This window comes from Chinchilla lanigera, unplaced genomic scaffold (assembly GCF_000276665.1).
Source record: "Chinchilla lanigera isolate Chin_1 unplaced genomic scaffold, ChiLan1.0 scaffold00032, whole genome shotgun sequence".
In the NCBI taxonomy this organism is placed as follows: Eukaryota; Metazoa; Chordata; class Mammalia; order Rodentia; family Chinchillidae; genus Chinchilla; species Chinchilla lanigera.
The window spans coordinates 3,439,432-3,454,470 of NW_004955433.1; the positions used below are offsets into that span (position 1 = coordinate 3,439,432).

At 36.3% G+C, this 15,039-nt stretch overlaps 1 long non-coding RNA gene across 2 annotated transcripts in view; it reads left to right on the forward strand.

The window, feature by feature from the left end:
* The first annotated feature begins 259 nt into the window (after window positions 1–259).
* The window catches only part of LOC102023289, a 106,346-nt gene continuing 91,566 nt past the window's right edge, over window positions 260–15,039 (forward strand). For both annotated transcript variants that reach the window (XR_001234738.1, XR_001234739.1), the window contains exons 1-2: window positions 260–340; window positions 6,309–6,383. This is a non-coding gene — a long non-coding RNA (uncharacterized LOC102023289). The remainder of the gene's footprint in view (window positions 341–6,308; window positions 6,384–15,039) is intronic.

The window sequence follows — 15,039 nt, forward strand, 5'->3', positions numbered from 1 at the left end:
ACTGACTATATTTTGGAATAATGTAACACTTAGAAACATTAGATTATAATTTTAAATTTTATTACATTTTAACTTTCAAAAAATAAAAATAAATGGAAACAACATAACTGGACTCCTCCCTTCCTCCATTGCCACGGGATGGCAGAGCTGGTGAGAGGAGTGTGAGTTTGGCTCCTCCCATCCTGCACTGACCCAGGATGCACAGATGGCAAGAGAAGTCTGAGATCTGCCTCTCTCTCCCTCCCCACTGGTGGGACTCAGGGCCTGGAGACCTGCAGGAATGCCAGCAACACAGTAGGACCCTGGCTAAGGCACACAGAATGGATGGATGGAACTAGAGGTATGGAAATATCCCCATGGACCATTAGCAATACAGGTGATCTCTAAACTTTCTTTTTGTTTTATTCTACTCATCCTCTTTCTCTCTTTTGTCAGCTATCTCACTTGGCTTTATGGTACTTTCATGTGAGTAAACATTGTCTTTTCTCTTTCAGGTTCACTTCAAAACTCCTAAGCCTTCTCTTCCAATCCTTCCCTCCTGTTTCTTACAATTACTCAAAACCTGGATGACCATCGTGTGCCCTCCAAACTTGCTCCTACTATATTTAGCCTCATCCATTTCTCCATCCTACTCCATATCCTCCTGAACCCAGCCCCTACACACAACAGGGTGAAATCACTCCACTAAGTGGAAAACCATTGCACACAGTTCTTGATATGTTACATTTCTATAGACCAAATTCTATAGACCAAATAGATATGTTACATTTCTGGGGTTATAGATATCAGGCTAAAAGTTACCACAGTTTGCCAGTAGCCAGGCTGTACTTGAGTCTATTATTATTGCCAACTAAAGTACGTTAGCCAGGATGTCATACATGCTCTAGCCAGTTTTTCCCCCTGTATGACAGTGCTGAGGTTGTAAGGGGTCATAACCATCACTATAGTCCAGTACCAAAGGAATGGGTTCTAAGTCACATTGATAGCAACTCATCAGACTTAATATATTGGGAAGGTAGGTTCTTGGGATAGACATCAAAACCAAGAACCACCTACATCTAGAAGACATCTGGAGGAGCAGACACCTCCTAAGAAAGCCTCAACATCAGTGATAAGTGTATCTAATAAGAAACCTACAAGCATCAACAGAGAAAAAAAATAAAATAGAAAATGACAAGATAAAGAAGCAAATGCAATCCCAAATGCCCAACCCACCCAGGAAAGTCCAGAGCACAAGGAGATAGAGGGAATCAGAAGCTGACAAATGGAACTCTGAAATAATAGTGGCAGAAGTGAAAAACAAATGGAAGATATGATAGAAAAATAGTTTCTAAGGTACAAGAAGAAATGACTGTCAAAGTGAAATGCATTAAAGCAGACACAGATAACAAATAGAAGAGCTTGGGAAAATGATGGAAACCATGAATGCCAAACACAGGCAAGAAATGGAATCAAGGAAACAGAACCAAATGAATGTAGGAGATTAGGTTTCCATTGGAATTATATGCAGCAGATTGAATGAAGGTGAAGATAGAATATCAGATCTAGAGGACAGGAACATGACTAGCTAGCAGGAAAATAAAGATACCTTAAAAATCACAAGAGACCACAAAAAAAATCAATCCAAAAGCTACAGGGTGAAGCAGAAAAGAACAACATAAGATTAATTGGAATAAATGAGTAAGCTGGAGGCTGCACAAAAGTGATCTAAAAACTCTTCACAGAAATAATGGCAGAAAACTACCCAAACATGGATAAAGAATTTGACATACAAATAAATGAAACATATAGAACTCCAAATAGCCACAACCAAAATAAATGTACACCAAGGCATATAATAATCAAGATGCCAAAAGTTAAGCACAAGAACAAAAATATTAAAAGCAGGTAGATAAAAGAAACATATCATATATAAAGGAAAGCCCATCAGAATCACAGCAGACTTCTCAACACAAACCCTTAAATCAAGGAGAGCTTGGAGTCAGGAATTTCAGACCCTAAAGGAAAGCAAATTTCAACCCGGATTGATGTACCCTGCAAAACTATGTTTCAAAATTGATGGAGAAATAACACTCCCATGACAGAACAGTTGAAGAAATTTATGACTACCAAACCAGCTCTATAGAATGCTCTGAAGAACATATTAGAAAGAGGTAACAAAGACCACAAACACATGAACACCAATAGAAAGAAGCCCCCAGGCAGGTCAAGCAGTTAAACAGAGGAGAAAGACAGGGAACAAACAACAGGAAAACAACATGAAAAAGAAAGGCCAATACATGTCATTTATAACCATCAATGTAAATGGTCTCAACTCACCAATCAAAAGAAACAGACTGGCAGAATAAATCATGAAGCAAGTTCCAACAATATGTTCCATTCAAGAAAGACATTTAACTCAAAAAGAAATTCATAGACTAAAAATCAAAGATGGAAAACAATTCTCCATGCCATAGGAATCCAGAAAAAAGCAGAGGTAGCTATTCTGTTTGCAGACAATGCAAAATTTATGCCAAAACTGATCAAAAGAGATAAACTTGCTACATACTTGTTTAGGAAAACTCCAAGAAAAAGAAATTGCAATCATAAATATTTATGCACCAAACTACAGCACACCTAACTACATGAAACAAATACTAACAAATGTGAAAAACAAAATAAGCAATAACACAATTGTAGTGGTGGAGTACACTCTCACAAACAGATCAACTAGAAAAAAAAAATCAACAAATAAATATTAGAATTAAACCAAGCCTGAACAAACCTGTGCATACTATCTGACCATAGTGCAATGAAACTGGAAGTCAACAACAAAGGAAAACAGGAAAACTACATAAACACATGGAAATTAAACAGCATACTTCTGAACAACCAACAGATCACAGAAAATTAAAGATGAAATTAAACAGCATGTACAATTAAACATTAATGCTGATACAACATACTGAAACTTATAGGGCACAATGAAAGCAGTCCTAGCAATGAACACACACATTAGAAAAGTAGAATGAGCTCAAATAAACAACCTAATGTTAAACCTCAGACTTTTAGAAAAATAACAAATCAAACCAACAGCTCATATGAGGGAGGAAAATATAAAGAGCAGAAATTAATGCACTAGAGACTTAAGAAAACAATACAAAGAATCAGTGAATTGCATAGTTGGCTCTTTGAAAGATTAAAGAAAATTGATAAACTATTACCCAACCTCATCAAAAAGAGGAAAGAAAAAACCCAAATTCAAGCAATTAGGAATGAAAAGGGGGAAGTCACAATGGATCCCACAAAAATCTACCATCAATACCTACTATGAGAACCTATGTCCTAATAAGATGGAAAACAAAAGAAATGGACAGATTCCTAGACACAACCAAATTGCCAAAACTAAACCAAAAAGATATGAAAGTTCTAACTCTATATCAGCCGATGAAATTGAAAATGTAATTACAAATTTACCATTAGAGAAAATCCTAGGCCCTGCCAGAAATTTAGAGAAGAACTAATGCTAAAACTTTTTCAACTGAAAGGGAAGCAGGACTTCCAAAATCATTCCTGGAAGCAAGTATTATCCTGATTCCAAACCCAGAGAAGAATGCAACTGAAAAAGAAAGCCATAGGCCAATCTCCCTAATGAACACAGATGCAAAAATCCTGGCAAACAGAATGCAGCAAATCATCAAAAAGATTATACATGATGACCAAATAGAATTTATCCCAGGAATGCAGGGATGGTTCAACATACACAAATCAATAAATGTAATACACCATATTAACAGAACAAAGACAAAAATCACATAATCATTTCAATAGATTCAGAAAAACACTTGACAAAGTCCAACACCCATTCATTGTAAAAACTCTAGAGAAAATTGGTATAGTTGGTCTTTACCTCCATCTTATAAAAGCCATCTATGATAAACCAATAGCTAACACCATATTAAATGGTCAAAAGCTGAAATGTTTCACTCTGAAATCAGGAAGAAGGCAAGGATGTCTATCACCACTCCTATTCAATATAGTTGTGGAAACATTAGTCACAGCAATTATACAGTAGAAAAAAAAAATAAAAGGAATAAAGATAAGAAAGGAAAAAGTTAAATTATCATTATTAGCAGATGATATGATACACTACATAGAAGACCTTAAAAATTTCACTAAAAACCTTGTAGATTTAATATCCAAATTCATTGGTATAGCCAGATAAAGTCAGCACTCAAAAAATCAACAGCATTTCTGTACACAAGCAACAAAGTCAGAGAGAGAAGTTAGGCAAAGCACATTCTCCATGATAGCAGCTAAAAGAATGAAATACTCAGGAATCAATCTAACAAAGGATGAAAAAGATTGCTACAGTGAAAATTACAGTACCCTAAAAAAGGAGATTGAAGAGGATATCAGAAAATAGAAAGATATCCCTTGCTCTTGGATAGGAAGAACCAACATTGTGAGAATAGCCATACTCTCAAAACTGCTATACACATTTAATGCAATCCTTATCAAAATATCATTAGCATACCTCACAGATCTAGAGAAAACACTCCTAAAATTCATTTGGAACGAGAAGAGACCTAGAAGAGCAAAAGCAATCCTGGGCAACAAAGGCAAGCAGGGGGCACCACAATCCCAGGCCTGAAATTATACTACAAAGTTACTGTTATAAAATCAGCATGATATTGGCAAGGAAACAGAGCTGAGAATCAGTGGAACAGATTAGAGGATGGAAATGCAACCCCAAACACAGCCAGCTTATCTTTGACAAAGGAGCCAAATATGTTCACTGGAAAAAACATAGTCTCTTTAATAAATGGTGCTAGAAAACCTGGCTCTCCACATGCTGAAGACTAAAACTAGACCCATGTCTATCACCATGCACTAAACTAAAGTAAAAATGGATCAAAAATATAAATATTAAAACAGAAACACTAAATCTATTGGAAGAGAAAGTAGGAATCTTGAAGACATAGGTGTAGGGAGAGACTTCATGAACAAAACCTAGACTGCACAGGAAATATTACAAAGAATCAACAAATGAGATCTCACCTTATTAAAAAGCTTTTACACAACAAAAGAAATCAGCAACAGAGTGAAAAGACAACCCACAGAGTGGGCAAAAATTATAGCCAGTTGTCCCTCAGACAAAGGACTTCTACGTAGAACAAATAAAGAAATGAAAAAAATTAGACCCTCCAAAATTCAAAGACCAAATCCAAAAATGGGCATCTGTGATGAATACACACTTCCCATATGAAGAAATACAAATGCGAAATAAATACATGAAAACATGTTCAACATCATTGGTCATTTGAGAGATGCAAATTAAAACAACACTGAGATTCCATGTCATCCCATAAAGAATGGCTATCATCAAGAAATCAACCAATAATAAATGCTGCAGGGGCTGTGGGGAAAAAAGGAACCCTTCTCCTCTGTTGGTGGGAGTGTAGACTGGTGCACCTGCTGTGGAAATCAGTTTGGAGATTCCTAAAAAATCTAGGATTAGAGGTCCCATTTGACCCAGCTATTCCTCTTCTGACTATCTTTCCAGAAGAATTAAAAACATCATACCACAGTGATACATGTGCACCCATGTTTACAGCAGCACAATTTGTAATAGCTAAATTGTAGAAACAACCTAAATTCCCATAAACTGAGGAATGAGGTTTTTTTTTTTTAATACAATGGAGTACTGCTCAGCCAAAAAGATGGAAAAACTGGAGATTTTTATAGGTAAATGGATACAAGTTGAGACCATACTCATAAGTGGAATAAATCAGATCCATATGTGTAAACATTGTATTGTCTCACTAGTGTGAGGAACTGAACAAGTAAATAAGACCCAAAATGTACAGTAGATATTATGAATTGGAAAGAAACTGTTCAAAGGAAGATAAACTAATAGTAGAAAGGGGAAAGGAAGAAAGGGAAATAGAAAAAAAAAATATATATATTTATACACAAGATAGTTAAAAAGTTGTACAGCTGGTTTCTCTTGGTTCCTTGAAAAGTTTGTGCTAATATTGTTTGGACAAGATATCATGCCTGTATCCTGTACTCTAAATAACTAATACAAAGACAACAATACATAATGTATTAATTATTGTAACTCTCCTAATAATGTGTTTTGAAACCCTTTTATTTTTTTTTCTTTAAAGTAAAATTTTTAAAAAAATGTAACTGGAGAAGTTAGACAATGAAATCATTTTGTGTACATTCCTGTATGTATTGTAATCTCCCTGTAAAGCTCTTACATGAACTATAAGGGATTGTAGTTTAGAATTCAGCAGTGTTATATTTATTTTATATTACAGTGTTTAAAAATGAAGTCAAGAAGCAGAATATGCCTACAAATCTGAGGTTGAATGGATGTGGCCTAAGAATTCCAGGTAATAAAAAAAGACCAACTTTTGAAAAGCTAGTAAATAGATATCCTTGTTTTATTTTATAAAATATGAAGATGGAAACTGTACTACTTACATGCAAATTTCTTCAGAGTCACCATTACATTCATCTTCTTTAGAGGTAAGTACAGACATGATGTCTTGCAGGTTAGTAATAGAACATTGTCAATATTTTTTTGGATATTAAATCTGGATCTAGATTCTTAGAAATGCATACAGTCCCCTGATGTGTGTCAAGATATTCTGTCCTCAAATGTAGTAAAATAGGTTGGAGACTGGATTTTTTGTCTCTTTCCAATGTGTTCTAGTTCTGATTATGACAGTCAGTACATGCTGTCCTTGGATTTTTCTTAATCACTTTGAGGTAAAAAACATAGGTATTTATATCCTTGCTAGAGGCATTCTCTTCCTCATGATGGTATATTGCAGTACAATTCTAATGCTAAGCATCCCATCTTAGCATCTGACTCCACAGATTTAAGGGCATGGTTCCCTGTAAGGCTGCCCTCATTTGAGATACCAGGTTAAAATTTGGGGTCTTAATGCCACTTGTACTTCTGACCAAATGGGTAAAAATTGAAGAGGGCTTCTACAGAAATACTCCTACAAGAAAGCTGAAAATTAGTGTTTGATTAACAAAGACACAAATGAGTACTTACCAGATGGCAGACACAAAGGACAAAGATTGGGAGGGCCTGGACTCATAGCTTCTGTGACCTTTCCCCAAGTAATCACTGTACATCAAACTTCTGGCCCACTAGTTTGTTGAGTAACCAGGAAGTTCCCTCACACTCTACCGGCCAGAAGTTTCATTGGAGTTGCACTGTGTAAGCATGGCTGACCAAATCATTGTCCACATAATGTAATCTCCATGCTCCCTTCCCTCCCTGTATGTCAGGAGGTTGGGATGATGTCTCAAGGTTCCAAGCCTCCGTTTTCTCATAACACTTGGTCACTGCCCACCCTGAAGCTGTACAGGGATCTACTGTGCATCATTTCATTAGGAAGACCTCCAGAACGCCCATGAATAACAAAGATACTTCTGTTACCTCATGAAATTCCAAGGATTTAGAAATACATTCTGCGAAAAGAGGACAAAGACCAGTCAAATTATTATACAAATAGTGTGATACAAGTCTCTTTCTTAAAAAAAGTTATTTAATACAATAGTTTTTGTACTCATGTATACACAATCAATGAGTCCCACATTATGCTTGTTTTATTTTGGGTATCTGGAAGCATATAACTACCTTTTCCTCCAATCTATTTTCTTCCTCTCTTTATCTCTTTGGATTAGGAAGTAATTTAATGTTCTAATGTTGATAATTTTACTTTTCTAAGAAAACTGAATCAATATAGATTTTTTTCTTGGCAAAGCCTAAAAGATTGAGGCTAAGTACAGTTTCTAATTTGATAAAGATAAAAAGCATCTCCTTTTGGTGATTCTACATTTCTCTTACTATTCACTGACTTCAAATGCATAGTCATTGTGAATGCTACTGTGGATCATAGCAAGTGGTATTGTTAGAGTCATCAGAGTTCAAGGTCAGGGTTGTTTTGACTTTATTTTCTCTCTCTGCATGTTTTAAGAAAGAGAGACACTTTTGAGAAATGTATGTCTTGGTTACTTTTCTGTCATTGCTGAGACAAAATAGCTGACACCCAGAATTAAGGAAGGAAAGGTTTATTTAGCTCACAGTTTGTGGAGTTTTCAGTGCATACTCAGCTGGCTCCAAGGCAGAGTGGCACATGGCAGAGGGCAACAGTTCGCGGCAGCGGAAAGTAGCAAAAGCAGCAAGAGTGAAAAGGGAGGAGCAGCAGAGAGCAAGCCTCTTTCCCTCCCTTACATTGTACGTAGGCTGCCTGCCCTAGGGTGGTTGTAGCACTCACACCTATAATCCCAATATTGGACCATGAGTCAATCAAAAGTAGATTGACTAGAAGCCCACCCTATGACTTCATGGGGCTTTAGGGAGACATCTAGACACAAATCATAATAATAGGCCTCATGCTTTTAATGTTTAAAGTCTACTAGAGGAATGGACTGATAAGATCAAATGATTGCTTGAGTTTGATTGTAGCTTGTAAAGTTACATATAGCCTAAAACTAGAGCCTACAGCCTCTGAGTTATTATCTAGTTAAAAAAATACTGACAAATTTGATTATTTTTAAGTCTGGTTGGGTCCCATACCTGATTCATTTTACTACATTCTGTTGCCTCAGGTTGAGTTGTCATTGTTCACTTTTAAAGGGAAATTTAAAAGAAGGAACACTATACAGATATATAAAAGTCATAGTTTATCATGGAATTTTTTAACCTAAAAGGAACCGTAGTAAGATTTAAAAATATGCAAAAAGCATCTCTATAAACCATTTTCTAATTGTCACCACCAGGTGTTTTCTCTTGATCATAGCTGTATGGTAGTAATGTGTGCCTTTAGGGTTTGTGGAGTTTTCGAAGTCTGAAATATGCCACATGCTGTGTACTGTGCAGTATGTGAGGAAACCATGATAAGCCTTGATGATAGCCATAGGACACGTTACACACACTGGTTATGCAAAGCCTTTTAAACAGGATAACAAATACTTTACACCTATAATCCTTGCAGGGCTTTTGATAAGAATTGGAAAGAAGGAGATGTACTAGATACTGAAATGATTTGTTACTAGTGAGCAGAATCAATCTATTATTTAGAGTGCTGTTTTACTTTGGCCCTCCCCAAAATTCCACTGAATCCCTATGAAAATATAGTTATCAAAGGTGTGAGAACTAATTCTCAATGGAACAGTCTGGAAGAAACAGCCACCACCACAAACACACTCAGCCACCTAATCTTTGATAAAGGGGACAGAGAGCTAATTCTCAATATTTACTTCTGATGTAGGTAAGAAATTATATTTAGTTTGGAAAATGAGACTAAATATAGCAATCTGAGTGGGGAGTACAGGACTACATTTACTTTGTGTTGGGTGGCTATGTTACCCAACACTGTGAGCACTTTTTTATAAGAAAATGAATGTTTCTTTTGTGGGAGGGTGCCACTTTATGTGGTGTTGAAATTACTACCTTACAAACTGTATTTTATCTCAGGAAGTGATTGGTGTCAAAAGTATTGCTTGTATCAAGATATATGTGTAGAGTGGAGCTTTCACAGTAATATATGGTGCCCTGGTGGTTTATGTTGATGTGTACTGACACAATTTACATCAGCCATTCTTTTTTACCTTGAACTGTAAGGTACAATAGCATTTGGATTTATATTGGTAAAATTTTTAACCAGTTAAGGAGTTACTTTTAACAAATGCACACATGTTTATGATATTCTAGTTCTGTCTGAGAAATAAAGAACAGTATGACTGTGAGAACATGAACCAGTACAGAGCTTCTGACAAGCAGCACTTTTGATGCAACTTATTATTTCTAACAGCCACCACTAAAATGGTGACTTTATGAAGTAAATCAGTGTGGTGACTGAGTACTCAGAATCCAAAGTCACCACTCTGGCTTGAATTCCAGCTCTGCTGCTAAGCACCTGACCTTGGCCAAGGTCTTCAAATTCTGTCTCACTTGCCTAATTCATAAAGGGAGAAAAGCATGGGATGGTTTTAAAGGTTAAATTAGATAATTTAGAGAAAGTACATAGAGTATTAAACTATTATTACTTTAGTGACAATTCTTTACAGTATCTCTGGTCCTTACAATGACCCTTGTAAACTATTTTTTCTCCCAAAAATATAGCTATGGAACTGAGTCTCGTTGATGTTAAATGTCACATTCATGACACAAATTGGGGATAGAAAGGTAGAATTCATTCCACTGTTTTGCTGCCTCAAAATTAAAGCTATTTTTTCTTCCTTTTTAAGGGAAACTTTAAAAGGAGAATACTATGGGAATACTTAAGTCATGATTTTTTTCATGGAATTTTTTTAACCTTAGTGGAACTAACTATTGTATAGTCTATAGAAGGAAACCATTATCTGGCCTCCAAATATGTTTTATAAGGGGAGGAGTAATGTTATTGCTGAACCATAAGTGTAAAAATGTATGCAGTATAGTTAAGCTGGGATTTATTACAATTCAGAGAAATTTAGAGGAATTTTATGAGTATGAATATTACACACTAACTGTGCACATGGATTACTCAGTCTGAGTATTAATTCTAGTAAACCTGACTCTTAAGTTCTGATTAACATCAATACCTATTTTCATTGATTACTTTATGGAGATTATGAGAAAGTATCACTTCAAACTCTTCCTCATACTCTCAAAACCTCTTGTGGCAAAAGTTATTGAAACATGAGCAGTTTCTCACATAACTCTTTCCCCCTCTGTCTGGTTGAGGGCTTACGGGTATTGTAGAAAGTTTGTCATCTTTTGTGTACGTCTGAAGATTTTTAGACTTTCAAAAACCACTCCCACTTGACCTTTTTGCTCAACAACAACTTGATATCTTTGTGCTATCAGACCTCTAGGTAGCTACCATTTGACACTGAGCATAATTTCCATGCTGATAGGCTGTGCATGCTCTGTAGATACCAGGAGGAGGCAACACAAAGTGAGAGTTTCCCAGTGCCTCACATACTCCTATTGTGGCAGTGAAGGCTAAAGACTAAAGGGCTTTAAAAACTAGCTGTGAAGCAGAATGCTCAGGCCCACCAATGAGAAAGCAAGGTCGGATTTTGACCTCATGTGCATGACCTTGTTGGCAATGATCTTCTCCATTCTGCCAGACCCATGAGCTGGTATCCTTGGAATAATCCCTGGCTCTTCCCTATCTTCAAAAACCCTTGCAATGACTAGGTCTTATTTCATTACTTTAAGTCTTCAATATTTCTCCTCCCACCTCTGTTTCCTCAGTCTTACCGATAGTTCTGTTGTTAGAAATTTGGAGCCACATTATTTTTCTCTTTTTATGCATGAATATGCCCTATCGTATTATATTTCCTTCAAAACAAGATTTTTATTTCTGGGTACTACTTTATCATATGGACCCTTCCAATTAAATAGTCTTCCAGTTTTTAAGTGATTTATCTTTTAGCTAATATAAATAATATTTCTATTTAAATTCTTACCTGAGGGGCTGGGGATTTAGCTCAGCAGCACAGCGCCTGCCTGGCAAGCACAAGGTCGTTTGATTCCCGGTACTGGAAAAAAACAAAAACAAAAAAAACAAAAAAAACCAAATTCTTACTTGAAGTATCTTTGGTCATTTCCATAGGGAAAATATCTGTAAGTACAATTTTTAGACAGTAAGGTATCAATATATTTTAAAGGGTTTAGAAGCACAATGGTACATTTGTTTTCAGAGAGTTTACCAATTTTTTCTCTTATCACTAATACAATAGTATCTATCTCATTAGAGGCTTGATTATAGGTATCTAGAACAGTTTTGTCAATCCAGTAGATAAATCATTATCATGATGTTATTTTAATTGGTATTTTAAAATGCTAGTTAGGTTGAACCTTCTTTTTGGTATGTATCTGTGATTTGCATTTATAGTTTTTTTATAGTTTGTGATGATTTAAATAGACATTTTACATTTTAAAGTAAAGAAATCTATTTCTGTCCTAATTTTTCACTAGTTTTATGCTGTAAAATTCTTTTGTAACTCAAATATTTATCACTATTTTTATCCTATTTTATAGCATTACCTCCTCCTTCAAATATTAAGGTCTTTGATTCATTTCAAATACACTTTGGTAGTATACTATGTAAACTGAATATCCACAATTTATTTTCCCTCTGATTATTTAACGATTTCTTTACTAAATACGTTACATTGTGTTTCATAGTCATCTGCTTAGTTCCACTGATGTCTGCTGGTTTTTGTACAGATTCTTAACTTGTTTTAGATATTGACATTTTAAATTACATTTTAGTGTTTGAAACAATAGAATGAGTGACTATTCATTTTTTTCAAAATACCTTGTTTGTGTTATGTTTTCTCTTCCTCAGAGAAATTAGAAGATAATTTTGTCATCTTTTTTTCTGAAATAGTCTGCTGGAAAGAATTCAAACATTTAAAGTATTTTGTCTCTTCACTGAGTTGTATCATCTTCTACATTTTTCAGTAAAATTGTCTAATTTTAGTCATAAGTTACACACCGCTTTTTTGTTTGGCCTTGGTTATCCATAGATTTCTTTTGGCTATTGTAGGGATTAAACTCAAGGCATTTGCACTGAATTAATCCCTAGCTTTTAAAAAAAATTATTTTGAGACAAGACCTTGCTAAATTGCTAAGTTGCCCAAACTGGGCTTGAACTTGGAATTCTCCTGCCGCAGGCTTCACAGCGCTGGGATTATGGTGTGTGGCACCACACGTTGCAGCTATTTTGTATTTTTGATCTCTATCGTGAATAGATTTTTTTCTATTGTATTTGCTAACTCGGTTTACTTGTAACATCTTTTAAATGGTTGTTCTGCATTTTAAGTAGTTCCTACCGAGAGATTCAGCACCAGGGGGAGCTGTAGTGTAGTGGAAAGAGCCCTCCTGAGTGAGAAGTCTTGAATCTGAGTTAAGGCTCTGCAAATGATTTCCATGTGTCCTTGGCCAAAAAATCTATAAAATGGGAGAATTCCTTTTCTTAGGGTGCTGGGAAAACCTTCTCAGAACAGTTATGGCAGATAATCTGGAGAGACTGGCGTTGAGAACCATTAGGTAGCAAATAGGCACTTACATTATTCTTCAGGGGCAGCTGATTAGTTCACTTAGGTATGAAGCGGAGTCGGTGGGAAATACCTTCTTGCTTAGACATGAGAGAAAGGAAACATCATTCCAGGATGTTTCAGGCAACATTTCCAGGATTCAGTATGAAATCAGTGTCGACTTCCAGTTGCATGCCTTGTAGGTACCGCACAGACCCAGTGGTAGATTGTAAGACTGGCAACATCTGGTTGTGGGGCAAAGAGTGACTGAAACCAGGGTGTAGGGATGTGGTTCTTGCGGGTCCTTTTTCTTGGGTGGTCCCAAATCATTCTGTCTTTCAGAATCTCAGTTTGCTAATGTGTGAAACGAAGCTTCAGGTGTGAGTCATGACAGATAGACTGATTTAAGATTGTTTCTGTAGGTGAAACGATGGTGCCAAGTGAAGCATCTGGGTTATTCTGATGTGCTCATTGGTTCTTTGGATTGGTTTCTAGTGGCATGGTGTAGCTGTGTGACACCTGCTGTGGATGGGTTTCCTGTGCTCCCTAGTTATCATCACTGACGGGTCAAAAACCAACAATCTTCCAGGAAAGTCCTATTTCATTTTTTAAATAAATAAAAGCGTAGTTAAAATACTGTAGATATTTTTAGTTCAAGTTTATTTTCTAAAAATCTTCAAACTGTTTACATGTCTTTTAATTATGTAAAGTGTCCACAGATCTTTGACCTAGAGCCTCATAAGGGGCACCAGTGTCATCCAATGAATAATATCCATGAATCTAGATCACAGTGGATATTATCACTCATTACCATTGTGAGAAAAGGATGATTCAACTAATGGTTACTGGGAGAGATTTCTGGTGACAGGAGGTGATGATGAAAATAAACTGACTTCAATATACATTTAGAACCAGGACTAATGGGACATGGCAGAAAGCCAATAAATGAACATGGCCCTCCGCTCTGATCAATGAATTACTTTCTCCCTTCTCTACCTGCTCTTGAGAAAGCACAGGAACCCTAATGAAAAATCAATAGCCCTCTGTAATTCAAAAATGGAATCAATTGTTTGACTTGACTTCTTTCTCCCTTACTCAGAGAATGTCTTAGCTCCAGACAGAGTTCAGTTGTAAAGAACAGTTCTTCAAAAAGCCTACAGAAGACACCTGACATCAGTCCTCAACAGTTATATATGCTACAGGCAGGGGTTTTCTTCCTTGCCAGCCTAAGGAGTCTTTAGATTTATTTCCCCCGTATTTCTTCTTCTTAATCCCTATAAATTTTATATGCGACCATCATTTGTTTTGTGGCAATTACTGCTATCAGTGCTACAGATGTTTTAAAACAGGTTTATAGCTCTGGATCTATCTTTAGATCCATCTGGGTTGAATGGAAACTCATTTTCCCAGTATCTTCTGCTGTATACAGACTCTAGTATCTGTTAATTATTGAATTTGTGCTCAAAACAAGCCAGGGCACATGTGCCCTTGACTTAAAAGCAGCTAGGACAAGTTGAAAGGATGTTGGTTTAAAAATCTACCATTGTATAAGACAGTTCTCAAGATCTCTACTGGCCCTTTTGGGGTGGTATACCAGTAAGTCTTCAGCATCTGGCTCTTTTGGTGGGCATGGCCCATTCATGAATTTCTGGGATGGTGACTGTCACTTCGCACAGGGTTGGAAAGAGACACACAGTGGACTCAGCTTGGCTGGTGGCCATATGGAACTTTTCACAAATTAGAAAAGAATACCTAGGGGTCAAGGGTATAGCTCAGTAGCATAGCGCTTGTCTGGCAAGTGCAAGGTCCTAAGTTCAATTCCTGGTACAAAAACAGAAAAGATGGTTTGGTGAGGGTGTGGGGAATGGTTTTAAATCCCTACCTTACCTCTGACTTAACACCATAGTGTAGTTATGTATTTATTTTTTGAGACACAATCTCATTATGTAGTTCAGGCTGAATTTGAACTCACTTTGTAGCCCAGACTGGCCT